General features: G+C 41.9%; 1 pseudogene; it reads right to left on the minus strand.

Annotated features, from left to right (window-relative positions):
* Positions 1-8,198: 8,198 nt before the first annotated feature.
* On the minus strand, positions 8,199-15,436 carry LOC130045936 (centrin-4-like; annotated as a pseudogene).
* Between the last annotated feature and the right edge of the window lie 480 nt (positions 15,437-15,916).

The raw sequence follows: 15,916 nt of genomic DNA on the forward strand, positions 1-15,916 counted from the left end.
TGGAAAATGAAGAATGAGCTGGATATGAATATGCATCCTCAACTGATTTAATTTCAGGCAATTCCCTTTCATCTCTAGGTTCAGTGTGCTGGTACATAGCATTGTGACAGAATGGGATTGCATCTAGCTTTTAACTCTGCCACTTGCCAGCTTTGAGACCTCCTTTGGTGAGCATTTGGTCTCCTAATTTGCCTCAGAAGCCTGCCTTCTCTTTTGCAAAGTAGGGTTAATAATGTCAATGGCATAAGGGTGAGCGAACTTAATTAAGTTGTATTACAGAAGGCCTAGGAGTGTGTGGAATAGTGACTCACTCCTGTTAGGGATTCACGAAATATTAAAGAAAAAGCTAAATTAGTAGCATACACAGATACATGTTTCAAGTTTTTTTAGGTCATTATGAAAGGCTGAAGAAAAAAAAGAGCGGCAAATATAGAACTCAGGAATTCAAGTTTACTTGTCATTGATTGACCTCGAGCCATCCACTTTCTGCAGGACTTTACGAATTACCTTATTTTTTTTTGTCTAGTTACATGACAGATTTGTTGTTGATCACTGGGCGAGCCTCAAACAGCTCATAATTTCTGGGATAAACAGTGCACCAACTTACTTTTTCTTTGAAATTTAATATATGAGCAGAAAAGCAAAAATGGGGGCACTGATATCTGAAGCCTAAAACTATAAGCTCTAAGATCTTCAGAAATCTCCTGTAAAGTGATACTTTTATGGCAAATAGAATTTTCTCCATTTACTATTGTAAATAAAAGCAAAACCTATATTTCAAAAGTTTTTCCAAAAAGAACTAAATATTTTGTCCTGATAAAGTCTCTTGAAAAATTATCACCCTTACAGAATTCTCTCTAGATGTTACTAGAAAATAAAAAATCAGTCTTTATTTTCCTGATAAATCAGGAAAAATAGTTTCAGTCACTTCATTGAAGTGATAGGTTATTGGGACCTGTTAAAAGTGGCTAGGACCTGCAAATGTGGTCAAATCCTGTCTTGTATCTAAAATAATAAGAAAATAATTTATTTTAATATGGAAATTTGCATTTTTATTACAAACATGTTATTAAATAAGCTCTCTCTACCTCTCTGTCTCTGTCTCTCTCTCTACTTCTCTGGCACTTTCTTTCTCTTCCTTTATTTCTTACCCATTCTCTCTCTCCTTCTCTCTCTCTCTCTTACACACACACACACGCACATTACCTAAGCGTTAGAAAAACTAATTAATAATACCACAAACTTGGGTGTTATCTCACCTCTGAACAGACATTTTTAGCTCAGTGAAGGAGAATGTTTCAGAGTCAACAATATCTGCTTTCATTTGGAAGCATCATATGCAGCACCAGTGCTGCATCATGGCAAGGGGAAATTCAGAACTGTATCCCTGATCTCCAGAAAGAAGTCATTAAATATAGTGCTAGGTTAGAAGCAAACTTATTTCCATTGGCTCAAGGGAAATCCAAACCTTAGGTCGAAGGAGAAGGGCACAGAAGTGAATGTGACCAGCGAATGCACATGCTCAGCTACTTATCAGAAATCTGCTAGGGTCAGGTGTTTTGTTAGACATTAAGGACTTTAATCCCAATCACCTGTTTCAAAGCAAATAAAGAAGTGGACGAGAATACAGTGTTGGGCATATTCTGTGTTGGGATGGGCTCTCTGAACAGACATTGCAGAAAAGCCTGCCAGACAAAAGTAAAATCAGGTTTCTACTGTGGTAAATAAAACATAACCGTGCCTGAGTTGAGTATCTAGAGGAATGATCTACTCATGATCCAGAGTTTGGGGCCATTATAATCCAGGATCCAAGCAGAAACATCAGGATCTAAGGCAAAACCCAATACCTCGCTGCCTTATCAAGTCTTTTGTCTGTACTAAACTGCCCCAAGGAGCTGAGCATTTGTCTTTGTTTCAAGGGCCATGAGAATGGAGATCTGAGATGCAAGGATAAACCACACATAGGCCTGCAGCGACATGAGGAACTGACTTACCCAGGAATACTCAGCCCCCTCACATGGATATAGGTAGAAATAAGACTGATCTCTGAGGATGCCAAAGGAGACACTGCACAGAGTTTAGCATGAGGGGTGAGCATCTGGTAACTGTAGTTATTATTTTGGTTCTATTTTGGACATCCTAAATAATGCATCAGGTTTGTGTGACTAACCACTTTTGCAGTTGAGGAATCTGAGTGTATTTCAGAGATGAAGTGACACTGGATTTAACACCTTCCAATTAAGACATTGGAAGTTGTTAAATTACAGGTGACTTCTTGTTATCATCCTCTCTACACTGAGTCTGCAGTGATGACTTCAGGTAGAAATGGAGAGTTAACAACCCCTCTGCTTAGGTCACAGGACTGCCAGGAGAAAGAATGGAAAAAAGGGAACTGTCCCTTGGGAAAATGAAAGCTATATTTTGGGACTAAACTCCAGGCAGGACTACCAAGCCTTGAAGGGAATGACAAAGCTGTAGCTATGAACTGGAAGAGTTCCCAGACACCTCCTCCACCACTCTGAGTCTCAGGATGAAGATCACTTAGGTTCTAAGAGGCAGATGTCAAAACTGTATGACATGCCTGCAAAGATGATTCCTCCAGTGTCCCAAAATTTCATGGAAATTCGCTCTGAAGGCTCAACCTTGAACTCTGATTTCCATGAATCTGTAGCATCAGGCAGCTGTTTCACTGTGTGTCAGTGACTGTGGATGAAGGCGAGAGGAGTGACAATATGGCGAGGTGCTAACTGCACCCATCAGGTCCTGAATGCCCGTCAAGTTGCTTCTGCTGTGATCTGGCTTCACCATCTCTGTCCTTCAGTAGTTCACACACACTAGGGATTGGACAAAGACCACTGATGATAAGAGATGGGGGATCATTATGAGTGACAGAGGGTGAGTCTCCAGCACCAGCCTGGGCACCTATTATTGCATCACCTTGCCCACAGCAATTAGGTCTTAAGGACCCCACCCTGATCTATCAAAACCTAAATCTGTTTATTCTTTTCCAGGAAATACAGGTACCTTTGCTATAGGGAAAAGGAAACTGAACATCAGAGAAGAGGTCTAGATTTTTCGATTGCTAATAACATCAATAAGCCAATAGCATTCCAATGGGAAGAACTCATACTTTTACAAGGCTATGGGATTCTGAAGACTACAAGTTTTCTATGGATCTGAGTAACCAGAGGAGAGAGAAGAGAACAGCCCTGGAGAGAGCGGGGGTGGGGGGAGCGGGTACAGGGGTCAAGCTAGTCTGGCTGTCAGGAAAATAGTGAATGGGACTGTTGGAAGATGGTGAAAATTAATGTCCCAGCCTAATCCTGTCTCTCACTTGATTCTAAAACCACCAGGTGTCCCCAGAGGCACTGTGATGGAGGGACATTACCATGACTATGAGCCTAGGTCATCAGCTATAACACATGTGAGGGGTTGACCTCATCTCTTTGACCTCCAAACCTGCAGAGTATTAGAATGATTAAAAACTCCTAGTGACCCACTTTCTCTGCAGCAGAGCTTCCTGGCACAACCGTGACTGTGCAGTTACATCAAAGTCATCATCTCAGGGCCCCTCCCCAAATATGCTGAGTCAGCAGTGGCATTCAATTCGCACCCAATGATCCTCAGTGTGCTGCAGGTGTTTGCACTCATACCTTGAGCTCTTTCTCAACATGTGGCCACCTAAAACAAAAACTCCCAGGAGTCTATGCATCACAGATGCATGCGAGCTTCCAAATCAGAATATCTGTGTGTTGTGTGCGTGGTGAAGTGGGGAGTAATTGAAAAATGTGTCTTAGGCAGAATTCCAGGGGATCTAAGTTTTTTGGCTGGAAATGCCTGTAGGAGTGTCAGTAAAGAGGGTGGGTTACTGAACCCCTCCTTCACAGGGCTGGTCAAGTATCTCCCCATAAACTTCAAAGTCCGTACACATTTAAGTGATGCTTCTGCTTTCTAAGTGTATTTTTGGTGACAATTTGTGACATTTCTCTGCCTGGATCTAGGATCTTTATAGGCTCAGCAGTTGGGCACAGGATGGTGTCACTGTGCACTTAGGAGGAGTGGGAGAAAAGAGAACATAGGTCAGAGGGAGAAAGGAAAATAGTGGAGAAAAACAATGAGGAAAGTATGTGTGTGGAAGAGAAAGAGAAGGAGAAAGAGAGAGGAAGCAGCAGCAGAAGCTGAAGGAGAAGAAGAAGAAGAAGAAGAAGAAGAAGAAGAAGAAGAAGAAGAAGAAGAAGAAGAAGAAGAAGAAGAAGAAGAAGAAGGAAGAGGAGGAGGAGGAGGAGGAGGAGGAGGAGGAGGAGGAGAAAGAGGAGGGGGAGGAGAAAGAGGAGGGGAAGAAAGAGGAGGAGAAGAGGTGGAAGAATGCCCTTCCCGCCTCACCAAGACCATGTTTGCCTCCAACAAGCGGCTCTCTGGCACAGCCATGGACCCAGAGGCACACACCAGTCTTCGAACTATGCAACTTTCGCCAGAAATCCCTCCAGACATCACTTGATCACTTGATACCTCGTTAGTCATCGATTTGCTCGAGCAGGCGCCAGTAACATCTCAATTCATCCCTGCTGTGTGATAGCGTAGCCCAATGGCATCTATTCATTCTAGGAAAATGAAAAGCCTCAAACCGATCATTCAGGGTCTTGACGAAGAAGTCTGACCATCTCATAAGTGGGCGTCCACGCGATCTTTTGACATCCTGTGGAATCCAGTCAGTAATGGCTCTAGTCCAGGGGTTGTCTCTAAACCTCATTATGTGTCCAGCCCATCTGAGTTTTGATGCCTTGGCAAATGAGACAGCATCCCTGATTCTTGAGCATTGACGGAGATTGGGACGCTGGATTCTATCTCTCATTTGAGTGAAGCGTGATACTTCAAGCATAGCTCTTTCAATTCCTCTTTGAGAGACCCGAATAGCGTTCTCATCCTGTTTTCGTAGGGCCCAGGTCTCTGAGGCATATGTTAAGGCAGGAAGAACAGTGGAATCAAAGAGATGTGCTCAGAACTTGAGGTTCTTTGTCTTCTTAGTTATTTTTTCAATGCTATTGAAGGCATTCCAAGCTGCTCTCTTCGTCCTGCGTAACTCAGATGCCAGGTCATTCGTCATGTTGACTTCTCGACCTAGGTATATTTAAGCGTTGCATTCGGAGATGGTCATTCCGTTGAGAGTGAATGGAATATTAGGAACAAGACTGTTTCTCATGAACATTGCCTTTGTGAAATTCAGTTGTAATCCTACATTTCCACACTCAAGGCCGAATTCGGTTAGCATTTGTGCTGCTTGGCTGATGTTTGGTGTTATTAGAATGATGTCATCAGCAAAGCAAAGGTGGTGTAGTTGCCAACCATCTATCTTCACTCCCATTTCTTCCCATTCCAGTCTTGGCATGGCGTTCTCAAGGGTGGCATTAAATAGTTTCAGTCAAATAGTATCACCCTGCCAAACCCCTCTCTTGACATAGATAATTACTTCTTTGTAGAATGGTGAAATCCTGGTACCGAATCCATAATAGACCTCACAGAGGATACTGATGTATTGAGTTTGAACGCCCTGTTTGGCTAGGGCTTCGATGACTGCTTCTGTCTCAACAGAATCAAAGGCCTTCTTTAAATCAATGAATGTTAGACAGAGGAGCATCTTGAACTCCTGAGAAACCTCAATGAGCTTGGTTATCATGTGGATATGGTCGATGGTGCTGAATCCTTTTCCGAACCCAGCTTGCTTGCATGGCTGTCCTTCATCTAGTGTTCTGCCAATCCTATTCAGGATGACTCGAGTCAACAGCTTGTAGATGATAGACAATAGGCAGATTGGGCGATAGTTGCCAATGTCGTGGATGTCTCCCTTCTTGTATAGTAGTACAGTCCTGCTGGTTTTCCATTGGGACGGAAACGTGCATTCAGACAGGTAGCGTGTGAAGAGCTGAGCCAATGTATTGATGAGTACTGATGGTAAGTTCTTCAGGTGTTCAAGTCTGACCTTGCCTTGGCCAGGTGCTCTTTGTTTCTTTACCTATGAGATGGTGTGTTGGATTTCGGAAGAGAGAACAATGGGAACGACATATCCATCCTGCGGAATTTGTTATGTGGGCAAGTGGACGTGGCTATTAAAGAGATCTGAATAGAAGTCATGAATAATCTTCTCCATTGCCCTTCTGGAAGATGTGATAGATCCATCAGGATGTCGGAGGGCAGTCATCTTGGTCTTGTAGTTCGTGAAGGACAGGCAGGCATTGCGAATGGTTTTCCCGGCTTCTGCCACATCTGTCAGCACTGCTGCTCTCCTGTCTTTGAAGTCATCCTTGATTGCCTCTCTGCACTGTTTTGCCAGCTCAGACGTTCACTTGTGATTGCCTGAGGCATGCACCAAGCCACGTTGGCGAATAAGATCAAGAGTGTTCGAAGAAAGGCATTTTTTGTGGTTTTCTCTCTCTTGGCATTTCTCGCACAATTATGGAGATGCTGAACCATTCAATCGTATTCCTTGTCAATGTTGTCAATGACGGCATCTTCCCATGTTGCTGCAACAGAGCCAAAGAGTTCCCAGTTGGTGTTCGTTCTTGGAGTTCTCTTCTTAAACTTTTCATTCTTTTCTCCCTGCTCTGTGAAGTAAAATTTTGCATGAAGGAGACGGTGGTCTGATCCCATTTGGAATTTTGGGACAACAGCAACATCGGTCAGGCAAAACCGCCGATTGAATATGATGTGGTCTATTTCATTGTGGAACCGTCCACTGGGAGACTCCCATGTCAAACGTTTAGATTCGGCCTTTTGGAACTGTGATTTACCATGGATGGTCTTGGTTGACATGATGAACTCAGACAGTCTGTCACCCTGTTTGTTCCATTTTAGGTCATGGGTTCTGATGTGGAGTTCATTGGCTGATCTTCTTGGTCCTATCTTGGCATTAAAATCACCGACAATGATCTTGTAGAAGATGTGGTCTTCTTTATAGAACTTCTCCAGCTTCATGTAGAACTTCTCAATTTCTCCTTCACCATAATTGGATGTTGGTGCATAGACAACAAAGATAGAAACTGCCGGCAGTAGCCCACATCTATTCAAGTGTAATCGTCTGCTTCGGGTTGTTAGGCATGCGAGTGAATCAATGCTCATGGCTAAGTTTGTGTTGACAAGGATACCTATACCACCGACGCCTCTTTTGTCACATGTTCCAAGGAACAGTTCTTCTCCAGTGTCGAAAAAGACGTGATGTGTTTGATGCCTTCTCGTTTCTGTCCAACCAATGATGTCGTACTTAATCTTTCGCGCTTGTACCATCAGGTCCTCGATGGCTACATCAGATGCCAGCATACGTGCATTGAATGTACAGACAATTATTTTTGTCTTTCTTCGTTTTGGCAGCCTAGTTCGGCCTTGAGATTTTATCAGCCTCTCCTTCCACATTCTTCTCGACTCTGCCGTATTCAGGGTCAGGGGAATGAGATCCATTTTTTTTTTTACTGGATTTGGCATATCAAGTATACCACGGATAGACATAATTAGTAAAATATCAGAAATTCAAAATTGCTTAGCCGCTATCCAGCCCACGTGACATCATATAATTTTTATAACCAGAAATAGAAGACAAATTATTTCATGATGCTTTTTCAGTAGGTCTTATTATTGGGGTAAAGTTCTATATAATAATTGTGCATCTTTTGTCAAAATAATGAATGTAATCTAAAGAGATAGAGAGTGTTGTGGAAATCATCTGCCTCACAGGAGGGGTGGGATGAGGGCTACATTGGGGTTCTTGGTGATGGAGAATCTGCACTGGTGAAGCAATGGGTATTGCTGTATGACCGATAATTAAACATGAAAGCTTTTCAGATAACTATTCTCATGGTGATTCAATAAATAAATTTAATATAAAAGAGTTGCACAAAAGAAAATTAACGCCTTGGATGTGTTTGGCTGTTTGGCCAATTTCAGTCACTTTAAGTCCCTGGTCCTAGAATTAATACTTTTCTGCCATTCATGGCTCAAAGGAGAATTACCTTTGAGTAACTCTCAAAGAGTTAACTTTCTTTGCTTCTTGATGCCATCAATTTAACACAGATGTAGAAACATGCAACTCATTTATGAACTATACATTAAGACATTCGTAACCCATCCACTGAAAGTGGAGAGTACAGAACTGCACGACAAGTGTGAGTGTGCATTCAGAAGGAAACCACCTTCCAGAAGGGGCAAGGCTGTTAATACAAAGAGGTCTTCCTCATTATTCTCAAAAACTCTTCCTCGTTCATTTCTCCATCTCCATCACAATGCACCTCCTCCAGCATTTCCTGCAGCTCCCCCTCCGACAGCTTCTCCTCCAGCTCCATGTCCACCCTCTTGATGTCTGTCAGGGTGATGCTTCCCGTGTGGTCGTCATCAAATAGCTTGAAAGCCTTCAGGATCTCTTCCTTCTCATCCTTCTGACTCACTTTCACACTCATGAGTGCGAGGAAGACCTCAAAACAGATGGTAATTCACCTGTTCTTGTCGACCTCTGCTGCCAGGCTCTTGGTCAGGTCCTTCCTGGTCTCCCCTAAGGCCTGCACAGCAATCTTCAGATCCTTGACATCAATGGCTATAGACCTGTCCACGTTGAATAGGTGAAAGGCCTTCGGATTTCCTGCTTCTGGGAATGGCTCAGTTCAACTTTTACTGCTTTTTGCTTCCACTAGTTGGAGGCCCAAAAGAAGCTAGAGGCCCTGTCCAGTGGCCGTGGGTCCCCACGACTTCCATGCTGCCCAGGCCACCACTAAGACCTCTGTCCTCCTTAATGCTGACTATAAACAACTATTGTAAACAACTTTATGAAAATAAAATTTTAAAAATAAATAAAAATTTATAAAATAAAAGGAGGAGGAGGAGGAGGAGAAGAAGAAGAAGAAGAAGAAGAAGAAGAAGAAGAAGAAGAAGAAGAAGAAGAAGAAGAAGAAGAAAAAGAGAGAGACAGAGAGACAGAAATGGAGACAGAGACAGAAATGGAGACAGAGAAGAGGTTATCAGAATCAAAGAAAGGTTGGAGAAACCGAAGAAGTAACTTGGTGGAGGTAGCCTAACCCATATAATATGGAATACCCATTTAACAAGGTATTTCACATCTACCTTCCTGATCTATAGGAGTTCAAACAGATCAGTTTGAAGAAATCTTCATTCACTCTCTGTTGCTGAGAATGTTATCTGGTTCAGCCTCTATGGAAAGCAATGAGGAATTTCTTTAAAAATGTAGAAAATGGCCAGATCCTCTTTGTGACAGCATTCTCATAAATGCTTTTTAGCATTCAGGGCCTCTGGCCTTGCACCAGATCAATACAGCATGCTTCATACCAGAAGATCACTTCAAAATGATGGGTCTTGGCAAAGCAAGTGGCTGATCAGATTCTGGGCAGATCAATGACATACATGCTCTGGAGAGCTCAGATGCAGTTTTCTGACTGTAGTTTGGGAATTTCATTTAGCCTGATGAGGAGAGCACTCTGAAATGCTAAGCAGGTGGCTTTTCATCTGAGTCTCTGCAAAGTAAGAACCAACTTTGCAATGGAGGGTCAGAAATGGCAGGGAATTATACAAAAGGCATGTGCCATATGAGAAAAACAAAAGCCAAATCTCTGGAAAGAACACAATTCATAATTTACAGAGCATCTGATCAGGTACTAGATTGTTTATAGGTATGGGCACTGTTCCTAGAGATTTAAATCCTCACAAAAACACTTTTATCTCCATTTTTGTAGACGGAATTTCAGGAACTGACTTAGGAAATCACATACCTTCTTCAAGGCTTTCCAGTTAGGTGTTCTTGGGTTTGGATGTAGCGTTGACTGACCTAAAGCCTATTTACTCTGTATAAGACAAAATTGAGAGGACAGTCTACTTACCCAAAGGTTCTATTCCAGGAGTTCTGTGTGGTAAATCGTGTTTGTTTGTTTTTAAAGAAATGGTTTTTATAACTCAATGAGGGGTATTTTCAGAAGTTAGAGGCAGGGATTGTGTGGATCTTATTTTGTAGGAAAAGAAATGAGAAAAATGTGGCAACTTTGTTCTGTTTGTGGACCTTGGAGAAGCATACTCCTGGTGAGACTAAAAGATGAGCATTTTAAGGTTGGAGATCGGGCTCAGTGAGAGTGCCCTTGTTTGGTGCCCATGAGGCTCTGAGTCTGAGTCACCAAGCAACACCAAGACAACAAAACAAATGAAAAAAAAATGAACTACTTAAACGAGATAAAAATTCCAAGTAATGCAATAAAGGGGGATTACCTATATCATCCTTGACCCCAGAGTATAGGGTATAGAAAGACAGAGAAAATTAGAGAACGAAATTGAGTGTTGGGGGAGGAGACAACTCAGGAATAAAAGGTCAGGGACCAGAAAGTTAGTACAGCACGTAAAATGCTTGCATTGGATATAGCTCACCAGGTTTAACCCCTAGTGCCACATCTGGTTCCCTACTGCTGAGCACAGATTTAGGAGTAAGCTCTTAGTGCAGCCATGTGTGGCCCAGTATCCCAAACGAAAAAAGAATGGCAGTTCAAATTGACAAATTGGAAGGGGGAAAAATTAGTGTTTAAGAAGAGAGAGAAGACAGAGGTAAGAAACTCGGCCCGTGACACAGAGTAAAAGACAGAGTGCAGGACCACAGAGAACACGTGTCCTTCAGCCCTCTGCCTTGGACCAGTTGTTGTCCAAGAAGCTAAAATGCTTCAACTAAGTGAAGTAACCAGAACTATGAATTCCATTCCAGACTGTGAATTGCTTTCCGCAAAATCATCTCTTTAAAAATGTTGCATTTACAGCTTTCACCTGGGAGCTCTGACTAATTATTTATATGTCTCTCTATATATACATATATAGATATATAAGACCTGATAAAATTCTGGTTCATAGAGACAGACAGTGAGTTGCATAATTAGAACAGGGTGAATCACAGCAGTTGGGCAGAGCTCAAGTCCATGTAAAAGAAAAATAAAGAACTAAAAGGGCAAAGAAAAAGTGACAAAAGTTAATGAAAAAACTATAGCTAAAAATAGGTTTCTAAGTAATTGCTGGCTAGGGGACACATTTCAACATTAGCTTTGTTGCTTTTACTACAAATATTCTGGAACTATTCACTTTGCTTGTACAAATCAAAAGACTAATTAATCATGCTTGATATTATTATTTAGAAGTATTTATCACACTCTTAAAGCAAAAGGAACATTTTTTTAAAAAATCAGGAAGGTTGAAATGGGGAGATACAACAAGGAAGGCATTTGCCTTGCATGAAGCCAACCCAGATTTAATTCCTGGTACCCCATCCTGGCAACCTTTCAGAAGTGATTTCTGAGTGCAGAGTCAGGGGGAACCCACCAGATGTGGCCATAAAACAAGACAAAGAAACAAAAAAAGATAAGATAGGTAACATGACCCTTTACCACAAATGTCTGGACAAGAGGAACTCCCTACAAGAGTCTTGATGGTATTTCTACACAATCAAAAGTAATAATAGTATGATTTGTTTCTTACATTTTTATTAGTGAAACACCAAGAGGTACAGTTGTAGACTTACAAATTTTTGTGCTTGGGTTTCAGTTATACAATGATCAAGTACCCATCCCTCCACCAGTGCCCATTCTCCACCACCAATGCTCCCAGTATCCCTCCCAGAACCTCCCTCCCCCCCCCCCGACCCTGCCTCTGTGGCAGGGCATTCCCTTCTGTTCTCTCTCTCTATCCTTTTGGGTGCAGCGGTTTGCAAAAGAGGCATTGAGTGGAAATCATGTTTGGTCTTTAGTCTACTTTCAGCATGTTTCTCCCAGGATGGGAGGATCCTCTGAACACCCTTTATTTGGTGCTCCCTTCTCTATCTGAGATGTCTTTTCCCCTAGCGTGTGCGACTGACCTCCAAGCCATGGAGTAAACCTCCTGGTTCATATCTCGGCTATTCTCCTAATTTGTTACTTTATGTTCCCCAGATGAATGCAATCTTTCTATGTCTGTCCCTCTGGCTCATTTTGTTTAGCATGATACTTTCCATGAAGTACCAATTGTATGTAAATTTCATGACTTCATCTTTTCTTGTTTGGAGTTTCTAGCAGGGGAGCACAGCTACTCGTATACCCTCGACCGAAGACTGGTCAGTCTCTATCGGGGAAGGCCGTCCTCTTCGACCGAGCGCGCAGCTTCAGGAGGGACACACATAGAGCGGTGAGGGAGGAAGGGGACACCCGTCTAGCCAGCCAGATCAGTGGAATCAACCCTGGCGATCAATGGGGTGACAGATGTCGCAGCCAGATTGCCCTCACAGTCTTCTGCCCCCGCGCCTGGCTGTTCCTCACCGGAGCCCGCTTGGAGGGGAGCGGGTTGAGCTTTCCTCCCCGCCCAGACCAGGGCTCCAGCAGCCGAAGACCTCCAGGACCAGCCACCACCATGCTGAGACCACTCTCTGCACACATGAAGGTACTGACAGAGGGACAAATCCACGCGGGTTCCGGGTTCCGGGGCCAAGATCTCCCAGCCTACTTGGATTGGAGTCGAGCATCCTCCACCCAGATCCTCCAAATTCCAGTAGGCGGGGGTCACACCCACCACCTGGCCCCCTGGCGCCGTGTAATCCCATCAACGGCCAAGACTCAGAGACTATAAAATCCAGCTCCCGGAACCTCGCGGCCGCATTTGCAGCCAAGCGACATCTTATCAGGACATCTTTTTATGACATCTTATTATCTCATTCCTACTTTGGACAGACTTGCAGGCTATTGAATGTAGCCTGCCTACAGGGCAGAGTCTGGCAAACTCCCTGTGGTGTACCAAATATGCCAAATACCAGTAACAATGATGGGTCTCATTCTCCTAAAGAGCCTTGAATATATTTTCTTTTGTTGATATGATGGATTTTGTTGATTGATTTCCCAATGTTAAACCATCCTTGCATCCCCAGCTGAATCTCACTTGGTCATGGGGTATGATCTTTCTGATGTGTTGTTGAATTCTATTTGCTAGTATTTTTGAGAATCTTCGCATCCGTGTTCATCAGGGATATCGGCCTATAGTTTTCTTTTCTTGTGGTATCTTCGTTTGCTTTTGGTATTAGAGAGATATGGGCTTCATAGGCTTCATAGAAACTGTTTGGGAGAGTTTTTGTTTCTTAAATTTCCTGGAAAAGCTTGAGAAGAAATGGCAATAGTCCAGTTTAAATGTTTGGAAAAATTGACTAGTGAATCCATCTGGACATGGGCTTTTGTTTTTCGGAAGACTTTTGATTACAGTTTCAATTTCCTTGATTTTAATAGGTCTATTCACGTACTCTAGATCTTTTTGATTCAGCCTTGGAAGATTATAGAAATCCAGGAATTTATTCATTTCTTCTAGGTTCTCTTGTTTCGTGGCATACAGTATCCTACTTTTCATTTCTGATTCCATTTATTAGGGTTCTCTCTCTCTTTATGAGTGTTGCTAGTCGTTTATCTATCTTATATATTTTCTTGAGGTACCAGCTCTTGGTTTCATTGATCTTTCGGATTTTTTTTTTTTGGTTTCCACGTCATTGATTTCTGCTCTAAGTTTTATGATCTGTTTCCTTCTGCCTGATTTGGGCTCCTTTTGTTGATCCTTTTCTAAGATCTTGAGCTGTGAGGTTAAGTTGTTTATGTGGGCCCTTTCTTCCTTCCTGAGAAATGCTTGCAGAGCTATAAATTTTCCCCTTAACACGGCTTTAGCTGCATCCCATAGGTTCTGGTAGCTCGTGTCTTCATTCTTATTTGTTTCCAGGTATCTTTTGATTTTGTCCTTGACTTCCTTCCTGATCCACTCATAGTTCAACACTGAGCTGTTTAATTTCCAGGTGTTCAATTTGGTTCTCTGTATCTGTGTGTGATTCACTTCTATTCTCAGTGTTTCCTGGTCTGAAAAGAATTTGATAATATTTCTATCTTCATGATTCTATTGAGGTATGTTTTGTGTCCTAGCACGTGGTCTATTTTGGAAAATGTTCCGTGTGCACTGGAGAAGAATGTGTATTCTTTCTTTGGGGGATGTAATTCCCTGTATGGGTCTATAAGCCCTTTCTCTTCTATTTCTTCTTTCAAAGCTAATGTCTCCTTGCTGAATTTTGTTCTTGTTGATCTCTCCAGAGGTGATAAGGCAATATTGAAATCTCTGGTTACTATTGTGTTGCTAGCAATGTCCTCCTTAAAATCTGTTAGCAGTTGTTTTAAATATTTAGCTGTTCCTTCATTAGGTGCGTATACATTTAAGAGTGGGGTTTCTTCCTGTTTTACATATCCCTTTCTGAATAGAAAATAGCCTTCGCTGTCCCTTCTCATTTCTTTCAACCTGAAATTGATGTTGTCGCATACTAGTATGGCCACCCCAGCTTTTTGTGGGAGCTGTTTGCTTGCAGAATTGTTTTCCATACTTTAACTTTGAGTCTGTTTGCTCTGACTGTTGAGATGAGTTTCTTGTAGACAGCAGGATTTTGGGTTCTGTCTCTGAATCCATTTTCTGTCTCTTAATTGGTGAATTTAGACCATTGACATTGGGAGAGATTATTGTTTAGGGGTTTTGTGTCATCTTTCTGTAAGGGTCATAACATTGTGATTTTTATATGAAAATAATTCCTTATTACATGAAATTATAAAAGTACACTCAGAATTTTTTTCTTCATTTTCTGTTCTGTATATGTTTTATAGTGTTTGAATATAATATTCAAATCCCAAGGCTGAACTAAGCTGCCAAAATGAAGAAAGACTAACATGACCGTCTGTACTTTCAAGACAAAAAATAACATGAATAAATTTTCAGTGTCGGTACTTGACTGCAGTTATCACAACCTGAAATGATGAAAAACTCAAATCATGACAAAGCAAAATGAGAGAAAGAGAAAAGAGCACGGACATTAGGATCAGACCAAGCCAAGTTCTGGCCAGGCACTCAGGCAATGGGTGAGCAAACTGAGGTGAATGATTTCACTTGCTTGGTCCTCATTTTCGATCCCTAAACTGGGGATAACTTGACCTTCCTGGTAGGAAGTATCAATGATATTTTGGATGAAAATGTCACTGCCCAGCACTCAACAGACTGTCTTCTTGCCTCTTACCCCACTAATACAACCCTTCAGCACCCTTTCCCAGAAATATAAATATAATTGCAGCCCAAGCTGGTATTTATTAACCTCTGTTTTCTACATAATTATATCATGTCTCTTTCTAATTTGCATACATGAACACAATGTAAAATAGTTAATTGCAATTTTTAATAATTGCATTTTTAATTCAGTAGCACAAAGTCTCTGTCTGAGACAAAGCAATACAAGTGCTATTACAGAACAATTACCATCTTTAAAATGTGGAGACCCAGATAAAGAAAGTGTTCCAGGCATCTCAGATCCTCCCTTTTCTGTCACAGGCTGCATAAAACCTGTCTCTGAATCTCCCAAGCTCAAGCCAAGGCTCAAGTCTGCTGCTAACATTCTTCTTCATGATTCAGTTAGAACATTAGCACTTCCATGAAATTCTCTACCCCCTGGGTAGAAATAATCATATTTTGAGGTATGCTGCCATCTACTCCTGTTGAAGTCAACATTCTGCATCTAACGCACCATCCTGAAATTGTCCTGTACAAGGTTATGACTTTTGATCACGTGTGCTCCTAAAAAGTAAATGGTGACTTATCCGTTGTTGCTCCACAGAGTCAGGTGCTGAGCCTGGATCAAAGGGGGCATGTGGATGCTTTCTCAATGAGTGAGAAAAAAATGTTGACCAACTTAACAGTGACTTCAAAATCTTCACCTCAGGGTCAAAAAGCTGTAGAACTGTAGAATTTTTCTAGGATTCAAACTTAGACTTCTGATTCTTTATATTGTAACAGGTCAAAAATATCAGACAGTCTTCTAAGAATCATTTTATTTGCACCTTCCACCAGTTGGTGGACATGGTGCTGTGTATGTGAA

This window comes from Sorex fumeus, unplaced genomic scaffold, assembly GCF_029834395.1.
Source record: "Sorex fumeus unplaced genomic scaffold, SorFum_2.1 ptg000130l, whole genome shotgun sequence".
Taxonomy (NCBI): domain Eukaryota; kingdom Metazoa; phylum Chordata; class Mammalia; order Eulipotyphla; family Soricidae; genus Sorex; species Sorex fumeus.